At 49.8% G+C, this 4,969-nt stretch overlaps 1 pseudogene; it reads left to right on the top strand.

Annotated features, from left to right (window-relative positions):
* Positions 1–3,608: 3,608 nt before the first annotated feature.
* LOC125366882 lies at positions 3,609–4,479 on the top strand (annotated as a pseudogene).
* The last annotated feature ends 490 nt before the right edge of the window (positions 4,480–4,969 follow it).

Genomic DNA, 4,969 nt, shown 5'->3' with positions numbered 1-4,969 from the left:
TGGGTAGAATTTAATCCATACCTAGAACTTGAAACAAGAACCACCAGATGTTCTGTTGGCCTTGGCAGAGACAGAGCAATGAACAGTCTGATCACTACTGAGTGGCGGTGTAGATCTTACCATAGAGGCTGGACATGAAAGGCATCCAAGTGACTCAAATACAGGCACTGCACAACTACCCCAAAGCTCTGGCTATAAAGGAATATGGAAGGGTGTATCCTTTGAAAACTTTCCATAGAAAACTTAATCCATAGTAAAGCGTGGCTACATTTTTCATAAGACCTTCATTGAGTCAAGCCTTTTTGACAATAATTAAACCCAAGAAAAGTTATGTCAAAATGTCCAAGAAGACATTATTTCAAAAGGTATTTATTTATTTCTAGTACCAGATCCTCAAATGTACTAGGCAAGCCCGCTAGTGCTTGGGCCATGCACCCAGCCCGTTTGCTTTTATTAGTCTTTCAGGTAGGATCTCACACTTTTGCCTTGTCTAGCCTTGGATGGTAATTCTCCTTCCCCCCCACCCCTTCCCAATTAGCTGGGATGCTAGGTGAGCTATCACACTAAAAGCTGAAGAGAGGGAGAAAATGTGGCCTGCGTATTTTTGGTTTATTTGCCAATGAAAGTCCCAATTAGGCACTAGAAAGGTAGAGAGCCTCTGATTTTGGTGTCCAGACAGCAAAATGTCTTGAATGTTTGGGCACACTTTCAATGGAGAAAAATTGAACAGGGTCAGTGCATAGACCTTTGGATCCAGCAGCTCCACCTGTAGGAATATGTCTTGTAGTTATCACTGCACAAGTGCATGGGTAGATAATCAAGAGTGTTCACCGCATCATTGTTTATAACAAGCAAACAGCTGGACACAGCTATCATCATTTTTAAAATATTACATATGATCAAAAATATCTCTCCCTCTCTCGAGCTTCTGAGCACGTGGTGTCACCCCTCCCTTGTCCAAGGCCGGCCTTCGTGTGGAGTGTCCTGCTATCTGCCACGCCTCTGGAGTTGCGCGCTCAAAGAAGAGGCCTCGTGGACTTCAAAAGGATCTCAGTTTCTTCAGGGAGCCATGCTGAAATTGGACGGAGTCTTTCACGAAAGCCACCAAATGCTGCAGCCTCTGTGCCCAGAGCCATCATGCAGAGAAAACTCTCCTTTCCACTCAGCTGTCACTTGGTCCCAGTCTCTCCGAGGTAACACCTAGTTAATTCCTTTGCTCCTGTGTATGTGTCTCGGAGGCCCTCCGTGTTCAGTTTTAGTGTGTTGGCTTAAAGAAAATAGATCTGGTTTCCCTTTTTATAGTAGCTTAAGTCTCTCACAAATTGCCAAAAAGTATTTATGGAACAACTCACAAGTCCTCTAGGACTTTCTCAAATCTATACACAGCTCCTGACCGATCTCGCTAGCTCACAGGGAGAAACCCTCAGCCTGTCCTGGGGGGATGGGGGTCACTACCCTGAGAGCCAGCCTGGCACACAGGAATCTGGTCCAGTGAAGCCCTTCTAGAATTGCAGCCCAATGGCCTTGCCTGCGCACGATGCTGCCAAGCTGTACTTTTCCATCTACACGGGGATGGGAGTATAGAATTTAGCTTTTTGCAATGATTGTAAAAAGTACCAAAGAAGGAACGTGAAAAGCATTAACCAACAATTGCGTGTTTTGGTTTTGCTTTGATTTCCCATCTGTGTGCAGAAATACCACCTACACAAATACATCATCCTATAGGGTAAATCATAATCACAGTACTAATTGTTAGAACTCTAAGGGCCTTTATGGTCAACGAGGGCAAGCTTCTGCAATTATCACAAAGGATTCAGATGCTTTTCTGGGTCCTGTGGGATTCATTGTGGATTTCAATCCCGTTACAACTGGGAAAATTTCCACATCACAAAGTTGATGGCCATAATGGACATTAATTGGCCTTCTTGTTGGCAGTCTCAGAAGAGGAAAACCAGGGCCACACAGCGACTTGCTCTAGTTGAGATGGTAGATAGGAAATCATGCCGTTGTAACCCAGAATTTGTTCTCTGGAGACAGAGAATAGTATTGGGACACGAATTCTCAGTGTCGCGGAAAATCCACACCAAAACAGCAAGCCTTCTAGTAATACCAGGAACTTAGAGTTGCCTTCTGCAAGCCCCTAAGTGTACCGCATACTCTGGCATTAGCAGCCTTTTGGGAAAGGAACTTCACAATTTCAGTCATGGCAAAGCGGATGGGGCAGCGGGGTGGGCGACAGGTTCCGTTCTGACGCGAGTCTGTCTGCACAGAGCAGCTGCGTGGCGTGGCCTGCAAGGACCCCTCCGCTCTTCAGGAAGGTGAGCCGCTCTGCCGTGTTATACACGGGAATCAGACTTTCCACACTCCACAGTGCTGCACTCTGACACGTCCAATGTTTCACGGATACCTGCCCACTTCCCACTAAGTGTAAGCTCACATTGGTGCCGGTACAGCGTCAACAGGCTCTGAAATGAGCCCAGTGGTTTCCTGCCAGATTCACCAACATCTTTGGGGAAATGTTTTACACGACAATTCTTCTAAAAGACAAAGTATGACTGGAAAAATACAATAGACCGCCACTGGAGAAGTTGTTGATGCCGAAGCACACAGACGATGGTTCCCCCTGCCCACGCTCCGTGAGCTGTCCGACCCCACCCCAGCCCTCTCTAACCAGTACTTATCATGTGCCTGGTTTCACAAGCCACGCCATTCTCATCATGTACCTGCCACGAAATGTGGGAAGTACATGATCAGACTCGTCCTTGGAACTGAAATTTCCCCCGCTCTCGGCGCTGCGGCTCTGTCTTCTCCTCTGGAGAGGGGGCAGACTCGACTCTAGCTCTGGGTGACCCGTCTTTCCTCCCCTCCCTCCCTAGCCCCGTGGTTCATTTGTTCTTTCACATGTCCCTCTGAAAGCTGGAGCCATTTCGGGGCGGAGGGGGGGCGGGAGAGGTGGGGTTGTAGAGGGGAACAGGCCCTGGGAGACCCCGCCGTCCTCCCACTCTCCTTCAGTGGGGATGTGGCTTTGTATTATGCCCCTAGCTTGAGGCCTTCATTTCTCTTCCACGATCTGTTTTTCCTTCTTTGTTCTTTTTCTGCATAAACTTGAAATCACCTCCCACACTGTGAGCTGTGCCACACGGTACCATGTAGAATCACTTTTTGCCAGGAGCCTGCAAGCTCGGTACACAACCTGGCCCACTTGAGGGTGAGCTTTGTGCAGCCGCAGCCCCTTCCTGGTGTGTTAGTGTGTTACCACCTGTGAGGTTTCCTCCCAGGCCTGCTCCACTCCTACAAAGTCACGCCCATCCTGCCTCCGGCTCCTTAACAATAGTATCCGTCAGCCCACAGGCAGCTCTCCAACATGCAGAACGCATCACCACGAAGGTTTGCAGGGCTTTTTACTCATTAAGAAAGGAGCTGTAACAATGGTACTCACTACATATTATGTTGAAAATGAACTATACAACTTGTGGGTGGAGACGGAAGCGAAAACCTTGGAAAGAGCGAGGGTGACACTGTGCAAAAAGAAATGTACTCATTGCTTGACATGTAACTGTAAACCCTCTGTGCATCACCTTTCTAATAATTTAAAAAGGAACGTCTTCTTCTTCTTCTCGGGAAAACACCAAATGGCGGATGACGCCGGTGCAGCGGGAGGGCCCGGAGACCCTGGGGGCCCAGGCTTGGGGGGCCCAGGCTTGGGAGGCCGTGGCGGCTTCCCAGGAGGCTTCGGTAGCGGCCTTGGGGTCGAGGTCTCGGCCGTGGTGGAGGCCGGGGTCGTGGCCGCGGGGCGCGTGGAGGCAAGGCCGAAGACAAGGAATGGATCCCCGTCGCCAAACTAGGCCGCCTGGTTAAGGACGTGAAGATCAGGTCTTTGGAGGAAATCTATCTTCTCTCCCTGCCCATCAAGGAGTCTGAGATGATTGACTTTTTCCTGGGGGCATCCCTCAAGGATGAGGTGTTGAAGATCACGCCCGTGCAGAAGCAGACTCGAGCTGGCCAACGCACCAGGTTCAAGGCATTTGTAGCCATTGGCGACGACAATGGCCACGTGGGTTTGGGCGTTAAGTGCTCCAAGGAGGTTGCCACTGCCATCCGAGGAGCCATCATCCTGGCGAAGCTCTCCATTGTCCCTGTGCGGAGAGGCTATGGGGGAACAAGATTGGCGAGCCTCACACCGTCCCGTGCAAGGTGACAGGCCGCTGGGGATCTGTGCTGCTGCGCCTCATCCCCGCCCCCAGACGCACTGGGATTGTTTCAGCTCCTGTCCCCAAGAAGCTGTTGATGATGGCTGGTGTGGATGACTGCTACACCTCAGCCAGGGGCTGTACTGCTACTTTGGGCAACTTTGCCAAGGCCACTTTTGATGTCATCTCCAAGACCTACAGGTACCTGACCCCTGATCTCTGGAAAGAGACCGTGTTCACCGAAGTCTCCGTGCAGAGGACCCAGGCTCCAGCTGTGGCTACAACGTAGGATTTTTATACAAGAACAATAAAGTGAATCAAGCCTGTTAAAAAATAATAATAATTTAAAAAGGAAGAGAGACCTACGGAGTGCTCTTGGCTTATGCCTGTAATCCTAGCTACTCAGGAGGCTGAGATCTGAGGACGGTAATTCACTGTCAGCCTGGGCAGGAAAGTCCATGAGACTCTTACCTCCAATTAACCACCAAAAAGCCAGAAGTGAAGATGTAGCTCAAATGGTGGAATATCAGCTTCGTGTAAGAACACTGAAGGACAGTGCCCGGGCCCTGCATGGTAGCACACGCTTAGAATCCCAAGCTACTGAGGCACCTGAGTTAGATCGATCACTAGAGCCCAAGAATTCAAGACCATCTGCTTCAGTCCTTAGAGCATGCGCCCCACCACCAATGGGCCTTCCTTCACTGTCCCAGGAAGAGTTCTGCTTTCTAAGCAAAAGCATGTCCCTCAACCCCAGGGGGCCGCCGAGCAGCATTTTGCCT

The sequence above is a fragment of the Perognathus longimembris genome, chromosome 18, assembly GCF_023159225.1.
Source record: "Perognathus longimembris pacificus isolate PPM17 chromosome 18, ASM2315922v1, whole genome shotgun sequence".
Taxonomy (NCBI): domain Eukaryota; kingdom Metazoa; phylum Chordata; class Mammalia; order Rodentia; family Heteromyidae; genus Perognathus; species Perognathus longimembris.
This window is presented reverse-complemented; position numbering and strand designations above follow the sequence as displayed.